At 35.6% G+C, this 20738-nt stretch overlaps 1 long non-coding RNA gene across 2 annotated transcripts; it reads right to left on the bottom strand.

Moving 5' to 3' along the window:
* Positions 1-1248: 1248 nt before the first annotated feature.
* On the bottom strand, positions 1249-7641 carry LOC148619663 (uncharacterized). 2 transcript variants are annotated; one of them, XR_015921632.1, is made up of 3 exons: positions 7627-7641; positions 2576-6774; positions 1249-1522 (listed from the first exon to the last, which is right to left on the bottom strand). It is a non-coding gene; the product is annotated as an uncharacterized LOC148619663 (long non-coding RNA). The 2 variants fall into 2 exon arrangements; XR_015921631.1 differs by lacking the exon at positions 7627-7641 and having other exon boundaries at positions 2576-6989.
* Between the last annotated feature and the right edge of the window lie 13097 nt (positions 7642-20738).

The following is a 20738-nucleotide window of genomic DNA, read 5'->3' as shown; positions in this document are numbered from 1 at the left end:
TGTGGTGGACGTGTTTTTCAACAAACGGTCGGCATTCCAATGGGAACAAATTGTGCCCCTTTACTAGCTGACCTATTCCTTCACTCTTATTAGGCTGACTTTATAGCTGATCTGATCAGAGAGAAAGAATATTGTTTAGCTAGATCCTTCAATCTTAGTTTCCGCTATATAGATGACGTGTTATCTTTAAACAATCCTAATTTCGGGGATTTGATACATCGCATCTACCCAAAAGAACTTGAGATAAAGGATACTACAGACACTGTGAAGTCAGCCTCATATCTTGGCCTACAGTTAGAAATCGATGGTAAAGGTAAACTATTGACCAAACTTTACGACAAACGTGATGACTTTTCATTCAGCATTGTCAACTTTCCTTTCATCTGTGGCAACATCCCTTCGGCTCCTGCGTATGATGTGTTCATATCACAACTCATACGTTATGCCAGAGCTTGCCGAAACTACGCAGACTTTTCGTATCGCGCTAGAACTCTAACAAATAGGCTTCTGGAACAGGGTTATGTTGCTACAAGATTGAAGTCATCACTACAGAAGTTTTATGGTCGTCATCATGAACTCGTGGATCGTTATGGTGTGTCCATCAACACCATGAAAAATGATTTATTCAACGGGTCATGGTTTTCCTTTCCTCGTTTGTCTACCCCGGACTTGACGTTTTATGAGCAACTCGGCGGGTGTTTCTAGAAAAGCAGAGGACGCTTACCATACCGGTGCACCTGGTCCATGCTCCCAGTTTTTAGTGGAGTCCGACTTGCTCATTTACTTTTGTTACTTTGTATGTATGATTTTAGTTGCTTTATGTTCTTTGTTGTGTATGTCTGTTTTCCATGTCTGGTCTTTGTCCCTGGATTGCATTCTTTTGATTGCCGCTGTAGCCTTGGTTCCCTTGATTACTCTTTAAGTGAGTGTGGGGAATAGAAATATAAAGGGCTGAAAAATTTAAGGTTTTACTGCTATTGTATTCTGAAGATAATTTTAGATTAAAGGTTCCAGATCTTTCGAATCTTTCAGGATCCACATTGAATTCATACCACTACTGGAGTAACAAGACTCGTTGTAGGAGTGGAGACCCATTTTAAAAGATGTGAGGATAAAGGTTTTGAAAGATGTTTGGTGGCACATTTTGCAGATCCAGCTATATAACGCTGTTTGGGGAAATAAATGATTGAAGATATCACAATCAAACTTTTATTGTGAATACAAATTAAACGGACAAGAAAGGCAAAATGATATTTCAAATATTTTGTAATCGATACATTGAACTGCTTTAAATATTTATACATTCAGTGTGCATTAAAGCATTGTTGTATGTTTGAGTTATTTGGACCCTTTGTATTCAGGATGATTTGGGTTCAGTTGGTTTGAATGGTTGCCTAGATCCGCTTTACTGCCGGTCCCGGTATAACCAGACTGGTGCCCCTCATATTTAGGGTTGTTTGGGTTGCATTGGTCTGATTTGTTGTCATTATTAGATCGACCTTGACCTCTTCCAGACATTTTGCTGAAATAAAAAAATCTAATCAATGATACTTCGAGCAGTGTTCTATAAAGACGCCTTAAAAAGCTGAAATTATAAATAACCCTGGGTGATTCAGATGCAAATTTAGTCTTTTTGTCATATTAAATAAAATAATTCATTTAAGGTACATTATTCTACCCATTTTTCACACTGGTTGACCTTATTTTGTTTAAAAAAAATTATCTAATATTTTTAATCATTATCTCTTTGTACATATACTAGTAATAGTATAATAGATAACTATTATATTCATTTATGTCTTTGTCGCACTTGGCAAGAAAGCCATTGTTTAATATTGATTCATATATTGGGTATTCATGTATATCCGATATCTTTATTATAATGCTTATGTACTTTCATGCTGAATCAATGGGGTATATATGTGTTTTATACAAAATATTTGTAATAAATGTTCTCGTAGACAATCAATTTTACTTTAGGCAGATAACTGGGATGGTACTGGTCGATGCTTTAATCCTCGATTTCTAGTTTCTGTCTTTTCAGTTCTTAAAATATTTAATAAAAATATGTATAACCAATTGATGATGGCACTGAATACAGATGCACACAAAATGGAAATCTTAAACTAACTATAAGTAAATTATCAAATGCGCTGCACTGATCTCTATTTCGGGATAACAGAATTATCGGAAATAATATTTTTCGGGTTTCGTGGATTTGGTTAAAGTTATGCAAAAGAAATAATTAACAATGTTACATTTATGTCAATAACAACACTAAGCAAAAAAAAAAAAAGAAAACAAAAACAAAATCGAAAACAAATAACAAAAAAAATAAATAAACAAAAAAAAAAAAAAACAAAAAAACAAAAAACAAACCCCAACGAACAGACAAAAAAAACCCCAACAAACAGACAAAAAAAACCAAAATCGAAAACAAATAACAAAAAAAATAAATAAAAAACAAAACAAAACAAAAAAAAAACCGACAAAAGACAAAAAAAACCAGAACAAAAACAAAATAAAAACAAGAAAAAGACAAAAAAAAAAAGCATTTCGATGGTACTGTTCTTACCTTAGTATTTCTCTAGATATCTTTCAAGAAGTTATAACAACTCTGTCTTGAATCTAATCAGAACTTTGCACATATATGTATGATTATATAACTATCACCTGTAAATAACAGTATTCGTTCGAATCTGATTGGTCAATCGCTCTATTTTCATTATTGTGATTTTGAAAAACCCAGTCTCGTTTCAATAAGCACGACTGATTGTGCAAGCCATGATGGGGTTCATACACAATGAATGAATGAATAAGGAATTGATTTATACAATATTACTTGTTTACATAATTTTCTGATACATTTACGTTTGCATGACAAAGCTGTAATTCGATAGGATTATTTATAAAAAAAATAATTATTGTAAAATGTCGAATAAACGATCACCGTAGTTATGTACGTTTTCTAACTTCATAAATGGAGACATTTAACAGAAATGATAAATAACGTGTGCACACAATTAATGATGAAGACATTAATTAAAATTATATGTGGTAATTAACACTTGATATATTAAAAACCCAACAAAATGACGAATAAATATTTTGTACATTTGAAATAGTTGAGAAATTGAGTTGAAAATAAATTATTTTTTGCCATGAGCCTCGGTTATTCAATGTTTTCTTGTCATTCTTAACTTAAGTGAAAAAAAAATATCTATAAAAAAACAGATGACATTCCTGTGCGTTTTTTAGTACCTTATCATGTGACATTGCAATGCTTATACTAGTATATTTTTAAAAAGAGAAATCACGGGAACCAGGGTTATAGTGGTAATCGAAAGAATGTAATCCAGGGACAAAGACCAGACATGTAAAACAGACATACACAACAAAGAGCATAAAGTAACTAAAATCATACATGCAAAGTAACAAAAGCAAATGGGCAACTCGGACTCCACTAACAACTGGGAGCATGGACAAGGTGCACCGGTAGGGTACGCGTCCTCTGCATTTCTAGAAACATCCGTCGAGTTGCTCATAAAAAGGTAAGGTCGGGGGTTGACAAACGAGAAAAGGAAAACTATGACCCATTGAATAAATCAGTTTTCATGGTGCAGATGGATAGATCATAAGGATCCACGAGTTCATGATGACGACCATTAAACTTATGTAGTGATGACTTCAGTCTTGTAACAACATAACCCTGTTCCAGAAGAATATTTGTTGGAGTTCTAGCGCGATACAAAAAGTCTGCGTAGTTTCGGCAAGCTCTAGCATAACGTATGAGTTGTGATATGAACACTCCATACGCATGTGCTGAAGGGTTGTTGCCACAGATGAAAGGAAAATTGACAATTCTGAATGAAAAGTCATCACGTTTGTCGTAAAATTTGGTCAATAGTTTTCCTTTACCATCGATTTCTAAGTGTAGACGAAGATATGAGGCTGACTTCACGGTGTCTGTAGTATCCTTTATCTCAAGTTCTTTGGGGTACATGTGATGTATCAAATCCCTGAAATTAGGATAATACATCATCTATATAGCGGAAACTGAGATCGAAGGATTTAGCCAAACGATATTCTTTCTGTCGGATCAGATCAGCTATAAAGTTAGCCTCGTAAGAGTGAAAGAATAGGTCAACAAGTAAAGGAGCACAATTTGTTTCTATTGGAATACCAACCGTTTGTTGAAAAACACGTCCACCACGCTGGACAAATATGTTATCGATTAAAAATTCCAGCATTTTGTAAACATCCTCCTCTGTATATTTGGAAGATGATTTGAAATTATTTCTTACAAAGTATGAAGAATCTCTACCAAGAACTATATATTTGTATCTAGGTGTACCATCGTTTTTGAAAAAAAAACAACGATTTATGATGTTTTTAAAGACATCCATAATAATCCAATGTCAATATGCATTCCGTACTAAAAGGGCGAGATGCTCCGAGTTACTTTGTTCACGGCGAGTTTTGTCATTTCTATTCGACAAAATCAGACGAAACCCCTTAAAAAGGTGACACTAGTACCAGGACGATTACGCCGTACTTCTACTTAACTCATAATATACAACACGATAAATTGAAACAATTTACATGAAGTGTTAGATTGTTTTATAGCGAGCAAAAATCAAATTGTGGTAAAGCCACAGCGAGAGCGAAGAGCTCTACGTAACATGCACGTGCAAGTTAACGGAATTCAGAATGATGAGAACAAATATTCATCGACGGGAAGTTATATCTTTAGGAGAAAATGTAAAACACAATAAATAACAATAAATTTCCCCAAAAATTATGTAATAAACTAAAGCGATTTCTTGAACGTCTGAATATCTAACTTCAATAACAAAACAAGATAGGTAGAACGCACATTGTTTACGTTATAAGAGACATTAAAGTGGTCCATTTTACTTTCTTTTCATGTTTTAACCTCAATCATTTTTAACTTGACAATACATTAAAAATTGCTTGGATACTCATTTACAAAAGTGATTGGCATCATAAGTTCAAAATATACGTCGCGAAATATCATTAATTGATCGATGTTATATCAATTATTGATATGGACATTGCACATATTGGTTACATCAATTGCAAAACTGAAAAGAAAAAGATTACACTGGTACCTAATATTTACTAGAAGCAGTTAAGCTCTGAGAGAGGAAAAAAAAACACCCTCTGAGACATGCAAACTGACATAAAGTATAATACATATTATTATAATATTTTAGTTCAATATTATTCATATATGAACAAGGAAGGACATTTTCATTTACATTAGTTGAACGCTTGAGAAACCAATTTAAATAATACTGTTATTTTAATTATCGCCATGATCCATTCTGTTTAAATTTAATGAAATGTTATGTAAACTACTTTCATTGATCATAGTATAAAGGTAATGCGTTTAGTTCCTGGTGCATATAAGTTACTTCAATAAACCCGACGATGAAAAGAAAACATTTTTTTTCAATTGAAATATAAACTAATCAGTGCAAACCATTATGACAGATAGATCTTGCAAAAACGTATGTTACATGAGCGATAAATTCCATAAAAAAATTACCAATTTCAAGATCAAGTAAATGAAAGATAATTTCTTATCCATATATTAACAAAGCAATAATGCTGTTCCAAAAATTCAAAAGTTCCAAGGTAAAATGTGAAACTTAGATATTTGGTATTGAATAGAGGAAGCATAAACTAACAAACCATGAATTTTATCTTTAAAAGAAAATGTGTTCTCTTGTAGTTTTGAACAACTAAAATCATTCACATAGAGATAAATTAATATATTGTTGTTATTGTTATAATTAATATAATTATTATTATTATCATTATCATCATCATTATAAATACAGTTACTACTGTAACATAAAGGTTCATGATAAAATTGTTTGGTTATTTACAACATAATGTCCTACACTTCATAGTTAAGAAATGATATGACAGACAGTCTCAAGGGCATCGTGTCCAGTAAAGACAATAAACACAAGTCTTAGACGTTGGCCACATCCACATCAATATCACCTTGTGAAAGTACGCAAACTATGTTTTGTCTCATGGAAAAAAATATGAATAATATATGCAACATTTACAGTTTTCAGAATTACACTTAAATAACATTAATGCTTCTCTTGTCACATATTTTGAGTTATGGTGTATATAAAATAATTTTTAATGTCGGGCAACAGCTATTAGTAACGGCAAAAGACAAAAATACGCCATACATCAAGGGAATTCGTAACCGAGTACTCATTTTTAACCTACCACTATAATTTACCTACCCTCCTTCTTGGAGACCAGAACAATATTTTACAAACAAGAACAAAACAATAATTAATGAAAGCCTTGCAATAAATAAGTCCATTATACGACATGTATAGGGAGCGTGGTCACAAGACTTATTGGCTATATGTATGAACAAATGAGTATTCAAATGTAAAGGCATAATTGATCCTATATTACACGCAAGTAAAACACTATTTACATATCTTTTTTTTGTGCAGGAGGTGGAAAACCAATCTGAAAAACAAACTAATTACAGGTTTTACATATGAAATGAGCCTCATTTATATGGATAGTGTTCAATAATGTAAACACATTGCTTTTATAATTATTTTTATTTAAGATACGGTATAGAATAAACGATACTTGCCATATCAAATTGATATTGTACATACGTCTCTGAATGTGACTTCCTTATTAGCTATATTGATTCATTGGATAATATTTGACACCGGGAAGACCACGTAAGCATAGACGGGTCTGAAAAATTCACACCCATATTTGTAATGTCAAATTGGCTGAGCAAAAGAAGATGCACAGTTGACAGAGATATCAAAAGTCTTATAATTAGAATTGATTGTCAGACGAAAGACATTTCTACAACATTTTCGTTAGAGCATAATCCATGTATTTCTCTTTGTATGAATGTATATAATTAGTCAGTTTGTTACATACATTTGTTTAGGTTGTTTCTGTTTTCTTAATTCTTCCGCTTGTTTAGTTTACGTGACGAAATATGGTTTACCGATCACATCGCGTTTTCTTATTTGAGTATTTTCAACTTTTAAGTTCATCATTTAAAAACAGATTAAATCTTATGAAACATTACGTAATAGTTACATTTCATATTAATACAATGCCATTGATTGTAAAGACCAAAATCGTTATTTTTCTCAAGGATATATTAGGATATAATATGCTTTATGATGATTCAAATAGCACGTAATAATCGAAAGTTTTTTACACACAAGAATATTGTAAACCCATATTTAACGTAATTGTCGAAAATAATAACTTCAATTATGGAATGAAAGATTTTTTGTTTGTTTTCTTACACAAACAAATACTGGTTTTTAAATTTCAGTCTCGAGATTGCCACCAAATCTATGCTAAAGTATATTTACCATTTTCACACCATATTGTGCAAAACTATTTTGTGTTTTATCTTCCAACTAGAAGCATTATATGCAAAGTACTTAAATAGATATAACCAGTCTGTATTTGGCGTTCTGTACCATTGTATCACAATGAATAGAAAAATTATCACAAGACATATGCAGGAATTTCTTGCATAGCAAATTCAAACATACATATTTACGATCGAACTCATACCTTATTTCATAATAGCATGGTCTATTACAATTCAAAATTGTATGTGTAATTTCTGTCCTGTTTTTCCTATGACTTTGTATGTGCTTATTTATTGACATTTGTTAAGCCATGTTTAACATGATAAACATGATATTATTATTTCACCGGTAATCATGTAATCAAAAGAAGGTAAAATGGGTCAATAGTTTTTACCTGGAATGAATCAAACTTAACTGATTTAAATAGGTCTTAGACATCTACAACTTTGAATTGCGGGTTAAAGTGATTTGTTTTCATGTTATATCATTCTGTAGTAAGCAATGCCTTTTTTCGTATGGATGTTAAAGCGGCTTTTCTGATAGTGCATAATACAGACCAGGCTTTACCGATTCTTACTAAGTTTCAATGAAGATTTACAGAACATTCATGATGTTGTAGATTTTTGAAATGTTTACCAAAATACATCCCGAAAATTCAGGGGTGCTGCGATTGCATACTGTATGATAGCGTGAAGTATTAGAGATTTCCACTTATTTGAAGGAACTCATCGTTAACTTGTTTGTTTGTTTGTTTGTTAGGGTTTAACGTCCGAGCAGCAATATTTCAGCTATATTCAGACAATGAACATGAAATGGATGATAAAATGAACATGAAATAAAAAAAAAGGATGGATCACAAGGATAATAGGGTCGACAAATTTTGATTACCACTGGAAAAAGGGGGGATGGGTAACGTCGGGCAATTTAGCCTCCTGTGGCGGAGCGCAAAGGTTCCTACTCCTATCGAATACCACAGCAGGGTTCTTTAACGTGCGAGGAACGTGGCATCTTTCCCAACACGGTGCACCACTATGGTTTGCGGTCAGGTTTTCCGTATTATAGCCTGACAACCCCAGCATGTAACACGCCAGGGGTACCCCATTCCACCACCTGGGGCACACATCCCAGTTGCTCTGTGGGCAGAGCGCCTAGCCCCCGGCTAGGTTTCTGAGCACTATTTAGTCGCCTTATACGACAAGCTTAGCGCTGCTGCAGGCCTATTCTTTTAACACACGGACCTGCACGGGTCACCAAACATCGTTAACGAAGGTAACTCAACGAAACACACCCTCAAAGAATCTAATGCAACATACCGCGAAGGAAGGGAGAAAAGATTTAAAATTCGTGCGGGTGAAAATAATGGAACCATTCATATCTATTACCGGCCACGATTTACACTTCATTAAAATAATCCCAGGTGAAGATCTTAAAATAATACTTTTCGCCAAGAATATGACCTTAGTTATTTTTCATCTTAATAAATAAGAATAGTGAGAGAGTGGAGATAATTTTCGGAAATACATTCAGACAAATTCTAAAAAAGTATCTTAATAACAACCTAATGATATTTAGTGTATTATAACACATATCATCTGCTGTTGTGGGTAGTATAATAAATCTCCTTACTGAGAGTTCATCAAGGGCGATAATTCACCATCGTTAACTGCAGGTAGTAAATGCATACTAATAAAATATCAAAATAGTTATTCGTCGGTACTACTCTACATAGGAATACAGGTATACAATAGTTATAAATGTTCGCAATGCATCCTTAGAGGGAATCGCAATATAATGCCAACAATCACATGAGCTTACAGAGAGACTGATAATTCGGAACTCCACATGCGCTGTATGTCTTTTTCCCGTACTCAGAAATGAGATGATACTATAAAACAGTGCCAGAGATATTTAACTGTGACGATTTCTGTAAGATAACATTCGTACTTTTGATATGCTTTCAAATGTTGCCTTCATAATGTGTTTATGATGCGTACTTATGCATATTATTTGCAAATAATTGAAAAAAGAAAAAAAAACAAAAAACTGTAAGGTAAGTAAACAAGCTGAAAAAATAATGGGCGACAAATTATCAATTAAAAGTTTTCCCTACTTTCACGTTGAGTCCGAGTTGATCATTTACTTTTGTAACTTTGTATGTACTATTTTAGCTACTTTATGTTCTCTATTGTGTTTGTCTGTTTTCCATGCCTGATCCCTGTACCTGGATTACATTCTTTTGGTATTCGCTAGAATCTTCGTTCCGTTGATTACTCTTTCATTATCTCAGGGATTCGTTTACCTTCGTAACCAAACGAAAAGTTGGCATGACATTTTATTCCTTCCTTCTTTCTTACACCTCGGGCTACACTATTTATGAGCAATTTGGCGGGTGTTTCTGGATAAGCAGAGGACGTTTACCTTACCGTCGTTCATGGTCCATGCTCCCACTTTTTATTGGAGTCCAGAGTGCTCATTTTCATTTGTACGTATTATTTTAGTAATTTTATGTATTTTGTTGTGTGCGTCTGATTTCCCTGTCATCATTTTGGATATTGGTTTCTACGTACTCTTAGACCAGTTTGTGTGAAAAGTCAAGATAAAGAAAAACGATCATTTCTTCCATTATCGTTTGTCAACAAACTTAATTTGGTCAACATCCTCGATCATAAAAACGTAACCAACAAATTGTCCCCATATTTTAAGGACAAATCAATATCGATTATTTCATATTCCGTGTGATCTTTAATTTTGAAACGTATGAAAGTTTTAAGTAAGTCAATGAGTTTCTTACTTACTTCATCAGATTCCAAAGACCCCGATGTAGCAAAAACATCTAATACACATGACAGATATGTTATTGTATCAGCAGAAAAAGCCCAAAACAACATTTTTTTCTACAAAACATATTACATCCAATGTTTATTATCAGAGGTAGACGTAAACATAATTGATGTGATAAGACTTATACCGTCATTACACTCTTCAAAGAAGAAATAGTGGAAAACCATAAATCTGAGCCATCTTCTTTTGGTCTCTTTACCAAAGATGATGATTGTGATTTACCGTCTATGAACTGGATTCCTAACCTTCACAAGAATCCATACACACAACAATACATAGATGGATCCTCTAAATCTACCACCAAACCGTTGTCAAAACTTTGAACTTCAATACTCACAACTGTCAAGGAGGTTTCTCCAGTCTACCAACAACACTTGTTACTCCCGTAGTGGTATAAGTTCAATGTCAATCCTGAAAAAAATCGAAGATCTGTTGAACACCCTCAATTCAAGATTATAATAGCATTAAAACCTATGATTTGTCACACTTTATACCTCTATTCCCCATAATCTGCTAGAACCCCGATTTAAAAACATTATATATTATTATTTCTCCAAAAGAGATGGTACACCTAAATACAAAAATATAGTTCTTGGAAGAGATTTCTCATACTTTGTAAAAAAGAATAATTCCTAATTATCTTCCAATGATACAAGTTTTCAAAATGCTGTAATTTTTGATCGACAACATATTTGTCCAGTGTGGTAAACGCGTTTTTCAACGAACGGTTGGCATTCCAATGAGGACAAATTGCGCTCCCTGCTGACCTATTTCCTCACTCTTATGAGTCTTACTTACAAGCTGATCTGAACCAAAATAAGGAACACCGTTTAATTAGACCCTTAAATCTCAGTTTTTGATATATATATATATATATATGAATAAGAATTCATTTTAATGTGCTTCCTATGACATTCGCGCTCATTTTCCAAAAATCAAGAAATGACAACCGAACAAACAAAAACTATACCTTAATAGTCTAAAACGAGAAGTGGCTGAAATTGTCTAACCTGTAGGCATAGAGAGTGTAACCAACATACAATTATATTGATATTTCACATTTTTGTTTTACTTACATCGTCTTTTTTTTTTTAACTTTGCGATATGTATATATTCAACTTATTTTACAGGTTGTCTAAACCAAATGCTCACCAGTCCTTAGAAACGTCAATCACTGTCATAATGAAACTTTCTTTAAGATCTAGAAGGAATATTTGTGTACATTTAGCAATTAAAGCGGTGTTACTTTCTACAAGTGATCATGGTAGTAAAAAGTATTTGTTTTTTTGTCCAAACTATCGGGGCATACAAATTCTGAACAATTATGAAACTTGTTTCCTTTGATTTTTATGGAAAGAGACAAAATTCTGCTTATTGTGCATATTTTTTTCTTACATAAAGTTCTAAAAGAATGATGGTTTACTTTCTTCAATACGATACAGCCAACGGCTGCTTAGGTAAAATTCATTTAGTGGGTATATAAATATTGCGAGAAAATAATAAAGCATCAAGACAGATGGACATTTCAAAGCAATCAGAGTGCCAAAATACATGTCCGTAAAATCTGGAAACAGAAATCCGACCACATTCACAGTGAAGCACATAAAATATAATACAATTACTCATATCGTTGAAAAGAAATAAAAACAAGACAGTATCTCTCCCCACAAAAATTCAAGCATTCGTATTAAGAAATCGGGGGAGTGACATCAGACATCACGCGCTCTGAAAGAGTACGCATGTCCTTTTTTCGAAAATTAAACTGCAAAATGAGTAATATAAGTACTGGTTAAAGAGTTTAATGAAAGTTCAATTAAAGTAACGCTGATTCCGGAGTTGTGTCCGGTTTCGACAAGCCGTTATAATGTATTTGTCATTAAGTTCTTACGTCATTGTCAGCGTTCATAAATGGCAAACTGTTCTTCAGACCCTCCCTCAATCCCCTTCAACTTCCACAGATACTTTTCTGCTGTTGTTTTCTTATATTATTCAGCGATAACTACAGTTATTGTAACACAGAAGTCGTCAGAGGGACTGATGCCAACGAGCGTAACATTATAGAACATGCAGATACTTTCAGTAAGAATCGCAGCTGTATTGTGCATTGCGATAGTTATTTTGCCTGTAGTCGTTAAATCAGAAGTGCGTGCTTTGTATGATGCACGATGGGACATTCAAAGCACCATTTAATATTTACAGACTATTTACAAAAGCGCAATATCATCTTTTGATGCAGGATTTGCCACCAAAACGCCGATGTTTATAGAATCACAAGGTGGAATATTATCTTAATGATGCAGTTTTGTTATTCAATATTTACAGACTAACAAGATGCCGTATTATCGTTTCTATCTTTTAAAATCCTGATACATAGAATCGCAAGGTGCAACTTTCTCGTGAGAGGTTGGATTTGTCATTCAAAACGCCAAAGTTACAATCTTATAAAGCCATACATTATTGTTTATTGGGTGCAGATTTAACTTTTACAGGGTAAACACAATTTCAGTAGTATATGCCATTATGATGTTCATTTAATACCTGACATGGCCTATGAATGGAAAACTTTACATGGTAGTTCTTAACTATATGTATAGAATATGGGACGACCAGCAACATTTTCTCAGAAGACCGAATTTGAAAAGCAAGAAATCTGTTTTCGAATCTCTTTTCGTATATTCAGAATGGGAATTATAATTAGTTTGACAATATTTGTATATTGTATTTTATTAATATGCAAGTGAATAAAATTATATTGTTTCAGTGATGGGCGGGCGGAATCTGACAGGATGAGAGGGGGTCAGGATCCTATAATTCTGCGTTGGACCATATTGTGCTATACCTTCCTGTGGTACCACGGGAAGGTGGATATAAATAAGGCTTTATCTGTTACCAGAGCGGCCGGTTCACGACTGGTACCAGTCGGAATTTCTCGTCCTCTGTTACCAGGTGACTTAATTATCTGTGGCCTAACGTATTTGAGGATAGGGCTCCCTGTTCAGTCGGTAATGCACGGAGGAACTTACGTTATCGCTGTTACCAGCGAAACGCCTACCTTAGCCAATTTACTTCTCGGTGGTTTGTACCGTCTTGCCAGATCTCATCTTTCTGAAACCATATTGGGATCCACAAAATACACATAGATGATTTAGGGTTCTTTTATTGATAAGGCAGATTGGAATCTGTTACAAATAAATTAATTGACCCTGTAATACAATAAAATACTTTAAGTACAGAGAAAAGAAAGATAACTCTATTTTTTTTAAATAAAGAACATATTCTGTCAACCTGTACAATATTGTTAGAATAAAATATAGATTATGTTTTCATGTATTTGTCTGTCTCTAAGACTCAATATATCTTGCGTCTACATGTATGAATTATAATTATTCATGATTGACATAAATCTCATACCAATATAGTTTTGTAACTTCTGACATAATAGTATTCTGTACAGATCTCTTATACTCTATTAATTGTATGCAACATGTAAGATTTAAAATAACAGCAAAACATAAGTTTGCCAATCATTGCCACAAATAGTATGTTAACACAAAAAATTATAATAAAAACACAACTTACTGCTTACCTCTCAAATAGATGAAAAGGTCATGTTAACTGTCTGGTATAATACAGTACGACACATCATACAAAACCTGAAGCAAATATGTGTTTCATAACTGTAATTACAAACACCAATGTTTCATAACATTAATTACAAACACCAAACACTTTGAGTACATCATTAAATAAAAATATTACTTAACATATTAAAATTTAACCATTTAATAAATTATTTATATCCTATTTATTTATAAGAAATCACATTCATTCAAGATTTGTCTTTTTTGAAACTTTTGGTTTAATAGCTCAATTATTAACTATTTTAAATATTTATAATCCTTTATATCATTTTGTCTCCTTAAATGGTTTAAATAGATTTTACTCATTCACTCAGTTCATTTTCATACTGCAAATTCATTCTCAAATTCAAACGAAACATTCAACCTCATACTAGCTGCTCAATTAAGACAAAGTTATTTTAGTGGGATAAAGTGCTAGGTATTGCAGATATCCTTTTTTGTCACCTAATTTTAGACTGTGTCTGTATTTTGCAATATTCATTGATAAATTTTGTGACAGTTTCCAGTTCTATGTTGTTTTAAACCTCAAATACAAGTTCCAAAAACTCAGCAATACAACTAAACTTCCAAAGTAGATTTATGTTGAAATACTAGGCAGAAACTATAGACTAAGTTATAAAAATCTCAAGGAAATCAATATGTCTGCCATCCAGCTCAGCAAACTCAAAGAGAATAATACTCACATTCCAAAGGAAACCCCAAAGAGAATTTTAAAGTACATGTGACCTGAATTGACCAATAAATAAAAGAGAAATAAAGAGTTATATAAATAGCTCATCAGCTGATAAGTAAATCCATCAGTCAAAGTAAATGATTATCAATTACACTGATACAAGTAACAATATGTATACATTTTAATAAAAATGTGAGTAAGTTTTAATGAACATATAAACCATTCGGTTATTAATCTCAAATCATATATCATATAATAAATAAAATACAATGCATAAATATATAGAAAGAGTAACATTAAATGAATATTATATCCACAGTCAATTCCTGGTTAAATTCCACTCTGCCACATACTCCCCCGGGCCGGTAAATGACGTCTCGGCATTTCATTAATGTACTAAGGTGAGGTATGTGTCTCCAATATCTTGAGAATTGAACGCCCTACCTCTGTCTGCAAATCCTTTAGTAAACTAGAATCAGAAGCTAGAGTTGTAATGAACTTAACTCTCTTTCCCAGTCACTTTGTGGTTCTCCTTTTGCAGACTTGGTCATAAGGTACTCACCAGATCTAAATCTTTCTGGTGGCCTCCGTTCTCTGGTGGAACGTCTCAGAACCGGTGTATCTTCTGCATCTGTATCCGGAGAACTATCACTACCAGAATGGTTGATTTCCTGAGTAGTCTCCTCTTGGTCTGTTGAAGCGCTTCTGTTATCCTCAACATCAGACTGGCTATCGTTGACAATGATGATATCTTCCGATTGATGGGCGTCCCCTCCAGTCTCTGTTGACTCCTCATCAGGTCTCTGAACAGAATCCACATCAGCAATGACTAAACCACTGTTGCTCTGTTCCTTTTCCCCAATGACATGATGAACCCATACTAACTCTTCATCTGATGCAACATCCTCTGTTTCATCATGTGTGGTCTGGTCCGGTCTTTGGCAAGTATCAATCTTGCAGGTGTTGCTTTCCGTGGTGCAGGTGTTGGTCTGTCTCGAAGTATTCCAATAGGTAAAAGTAAGTTGCGATGAACAGTCCTGGTTCTTCCTTCCCCATTTTCCTTCCTCACCACAAAAACTGGAATGTCCTCATTCTTCTGAGTAATCACCACATATGGGTCATGCTCCCATCGGTCAACAAGTTTATGTTTTCCCTCAAACGCAACTACTTTCACCAACACTCTGTCACCTTCTTTCACTGTTCCTCCTCTAACTTTAATATCATAATTGTCCTTCTGCTTCTCTCTAGCTTTCTCTGCAGCAGCCTGTGCTAGTCGATGTGCCTCTGCTATTCGTTCCCGCAACTCCTGGATAAATTTTGATGATGGTTCCTTCTCATTCTCTCTAAGTCCAAACACTGCGTCAACTGGAATTCTTGGATTTCTGCCAAACATCAAAAGATAAGGTGTTTGCCCAGTGCTTTCATGTCGAGTACAGTTGTAATAATGCACCATTGGTCCAACATGTGCCTTCCAGTTGATTTTCTTTTCCTCCTCGAGTGAATCAAGCATGTCCAGAAGAGTACGATTAAACCTCTCGGTCATTCCGTTTCCCATCGCATGATAACTGGTGGTGCGTGATTTCTTCATGCCGGTGATGGTACATAACTCCTTCATGATCTGGCTCTCAAAGTTGGCTCCCTGGTCACTGTGTATCCGGTTTGGTATGCCATAATGGACTATGAATTGGTTGTAAAAAGCTTCAGCGGTGGTTTTAGCAAGCTGGTTTCTCGTTGGTACTGCCACAGCAAATCTGGTAAAATGATCTGTGATCACCAATATGTGTTGATGTCCTCCCTTTGATCTTTCTAAGGTCAGATAGTCCATGCAAACCAATTCCGATGGTGATGTAGTGGTAATATTCACTAGAGGTGCTCGCTGATTGGTCTGCGATTTCCACCCACATTTCTCAATCCATTCCACAATATCCTTGTGCATCCCAGGCCAATAAAACCTATCTCTTACTAAAGATGTAGTGCGATCTTTTCCAGGGTGACCATAATCATCATGCAAAGTCTCAAGAACAGTTGGCACATGAATAGTTGGCAATACTAGCTGATTCCTAGTCCCATCCTCTGTTGTTGTTGACCGGTACAAAACTCCATCAAAGAGGCGTAAGTGACTGAACTGTTTCCTAAGCAAATTAGTTCCAATCTGTTTGCTGGATGGTTTAGAGTTTCTCTTAAGATGTTCCACAATAGTCCTAATGTCTGGATCTTGTTGTTGTACTTTCACCCAGTCGATGATATTACCAGTCTTCAATCCAGTAGGATCTTCATCATCTAGTATAACATCCGGTGTTAGTGACATACTCTCCACATAGGACTTTGGAATCACTGAGTTGCATATTGCCTGCACCGATTCGTTGTTTATCGTTGGTAGACGACTCATGGCATCAGCATCTGCATTGTTTCTTCCAGGGCGGTACTTGATGTCAAAGTCAAATGCTGCAAGCGAAGCAAGCCAACGGTGTCCAGTGGCATCCAACTTAGCAGTGGTAAGGACATAGGTTAACGGATTGTTGTCAGTCAGGACTGTGAACTTCTGGCCATACAAGTAATCTCTGAATTTGTCGCTAATTGCCCATTTCGATGCCAGGAACTCTCTTTTGTGTGGTGGGTAGTTCTTTTCCGCTTTGCTGATTCCACGACTGGCATAGCTGATGACTCTAAGCTGTTCTCCTTCTTGTTGGTAAAGGACTGCGCCAAGTACGTCTCCTGAAGCATCTGTATGTAACTCGTAAGGAAGGGAACTGTCAGCATATCCTAGAATTGGTGCTGTGCTGAGTCTTTCTTTTAGTGTCTTAAAGGCCGTTTCTTGCAGCTCACCCCAATCCTTGATTGGCACCTTTTTGTTATTCTTTTTGGTCTTCTTGTTTGGAGTAGGAATCATATCTGTTAAAGGTCTGCTGATCTTACTAAAGTCTTTGATGAATCTTCTGAAATATCTTACAAACCCTAGAAATCTACGTACGTCCTCCGGTGTTGTTGGTTTGGGCCATTCCTCTACCTTCTCTGTCTTCGCTGGGTCGATTTCCACTCCATACTCTGATACAACATGGCCTACGTACTTAACCTTCCTCTTGAAGAACTCACATTTGGTAGGTGCTAGCTTCAAGTTAGCGTCTCTGATGCGTTGAAAGATCAGTCTGACGTTTTCTAGATGTTCCTCATATGTTCTACCATAAACTAGGATGTCTTTGATAAAAATGCAACAGATCTTGAAGTTGTAATCGGCCAAGCAGTTCTCCATAAGGCGTTGGTAAGTTGCTGGCGCATTAGTCAGTCCAAACGGCATCCTGTTGAACTCATAAAAACCAAGGGGTCCAACTGAGAAGGCGGTCCGCTCCTTGTGTTCCTCGAGTATCTCCACTTGATGGTATCCGGACTTCATGTCAATCACAGAGAAAAACTTACTTCCAGAGCAGCAGTTAAGTAACTCCTCTATACGTGGCAAAGCATAATTATCTCTCTTCGTCTGCTGATTAAGCTGTCTATAATCCACACACATTCTGAGGGATCCATTCTTCTTCCGTACCAAAACCACATTCGAAGCAAAGGGTGACCGTGAATGCCGGATAATTCCAATGTCCAATAACTGCCTAAGATGGGTACGCACCTCACCGCACATGGATAATGGTATGCTTCGGTATCTCTGCTTGAATGGTTGTTCATCGAGAAGATCTATCCTGTGTTTTACTTGGTTAGTACAACCAACATCATGATCTCCTCTGCTAAAAATGTCGCTGTAGTAGACCATAAGATCTTTACCTTTCTGTAGTTGGGTATCTGTCAAGTCGCTTTTAGTAATGTCTACCAATTCTAACAAGTTAAAGTTGTCATCTGGTTTTAGGTTAGGTTGGTGTTCCACAGTAACTGGTTGGACTTCACATATGATGCCCTTCTTTGGTATGGTAATTGTCCTTGTACTGGTATTAGCTAACTTTACAGTGATAGTACCATTCTGTTTATAGTTGTATGGAAGGCAGGTTGGTTGAATCTCAATGTCCTTGTTGGTAGATGATAATGTGGATGAGTGCAAAATAGACAGTGATTGCTGATATGGCATCTCCTTGTCATAATACGTCTCAACTTCAGTGACCCTGTTAGGTGGAATGGTGATTTGCTGTTGTAGTCTAACTATTGCAAGACGGTCATTGTTGCTAGTAAGCATCTTTTCCCTCATGGATATGCAACGAAACGATAGAAACCATGGTGTGATAACTGTGTATTCTGTAAATATCGTTGTCCATTCTCCTCTTTAAGTTTCTCCATCATTCGATTTAAGATGTTGGTACCAATGAGAACTGGTACGTGATAACTATAGCGGCTGTCAGGTGTGACTAAAAATAGCTGACGGGTAGTTGAGTTGGTATCGCTAGGTGTTTTGATGTCTACTTCAATGTATCCTAAATATGGTAATTATGTACCTCCTGCACATTCTATTTCCAAAAGCTGATCCAAAGTATGTAGGTGCACTGTGTCTTGAAGATGTTTTAAGTAAAAATATTCTGAAATGGTTGAAACGGTACTGCCAGTATCCAATACAGCTGAAATTCTATAACCGTTGATTATAATGTCTGCTTCTGTAGGTTCTCCAAATAAATCTGTTGGTATGGTACTCTTTACAATATGGTTACGTCTGAAAATGGGACCTGAATTCCTAAAGCCTTTTACCGGCCCCTCCGTAAAGGCTTCCTGGCGTTTAAATCACGTTGTGAGTGATCCAAGTTGATTCTGCATCCAATCTGAATATGACCCTCCAAACCACAACGGTAACAGCGAACTGTCTCCTGGTTCCTTGGTGGTCTTTGGTATTGCTGCTGAGTTGGTTGGTTTGTCGGTTGAAATACCTGTTGGTTGTTCCAATCTTGGTTTGATTGTGGTAGAATTTGGTAGTTTGGTTGCGATCTTTGTTGTGGTTGCCAATTCAAACTCTGTCTTGGTTGTCGATTATAACCTCCTCTACCTGAGTTATAGTTTCCTCTCTGGTTGGGTTGATTACTACTCTGAGTACGGTAGGGCTGATAGTTGCCTTGAGTTTGGTTTGGCCGATAACTGTTGGAAAAGTTCTGTTGTTGACGTTGTAACTCTGCAACTGTATGAGTAAGTTGACTAACCATTCCCATGAGCTGCTCGACATTGGTCGGTTCTACTGATGTAGCGGCTTTGACAGTATTTGGCTTACCTGTAGACTTCTTTGGCATGTGGTCTCTCTCTAGCTGTCGAAGTGCTACTCTCAGCTTGTTGAAGTCTTTGATAGTATCAAACTTATGTCCACTAACATCCTTCAACTCTGATCTAAGTCCTGTGTACAGCATGATGTGTAGCATGTTGTTCACTTCCTTGGGCAGTATAAGTTGCTTCTCCACTGCTCTTACAAGGATCTCTTGCAGACGGTTACTCCAAGTAGTAACATCTTCATCATCCTTCTGACGTGCACTATAGAATTCCGCAAGGATCTGTTCTTTATTGTCTACGTTACCATAAACACTGTCAAGAGTTGCCAGTAAGTCATCAATGGTCTTGTGGTCCTGGTACATCACCATTCTAGCTGCTGATCCAGTCAATGACCGACGAATAGCTAAGTCTTTCTGTGTTGTACTGTATGAAAGGTCCTTTTGTATCATCCTAACTTCGTATCGCCATATGTCATAAGGAGTTTCACCTTTATTGTCTCCACCAGAAAAACTTCTAAGCTTGGGTGGCTGTGATGAAGTTGTGTACACCACTGGTTTGGTATCCATCGCATAAGTCCTCTGCTTTGGAATAGTTCCAGTAGCTGAAGTTGGTGGATCGGTTGGTAATGTAAGTCCATGAGTCTCCTGTTTCTGCCTTGTCTGGGCTGTGTAGTCTTTTATCCATTGATCAAAATCCTCTGGCGTATCACCCTTTGGGTTAAGGCTCATCATCTGGAAAGTCTTAAACATGGTATCATACTGTTGCTGTAAAACTGTTGGACTGGTAGGTTCCTGTTTAGTATCATCAGTCGATGCCATGATAATGATTTGTAGGTAACCAAATATCAATAATCTCTGACCTAGATATACAGTCACAAATATATAACTACTCATATTCCAAATAAGGTACTGATTTACAAAAGTATATACCTAACTTTACTATAAATAGACAGCTAACTTAATACATCTATAAAAAAAAATT

This window comes from Perna viridis, chromosome 4 (assembly GCF_037379345.1).
Source record: "Perna viridis isolate PV_CMFRI_1.1 ecotype Kerala chromosome 4, ASM3737934v1, whole genome shotgun sequence".
Taxonomy (NCBI): Eukaryota; Metazoa; Mollusca; class Bivalvia; order Mytilida; family Mytilidae; genus Perna; species Perna viridis.
Note: the sequence above shows the minus strand (reverse complement) of the source record. Positions and strands in the feature narration are given on the sequence as shown.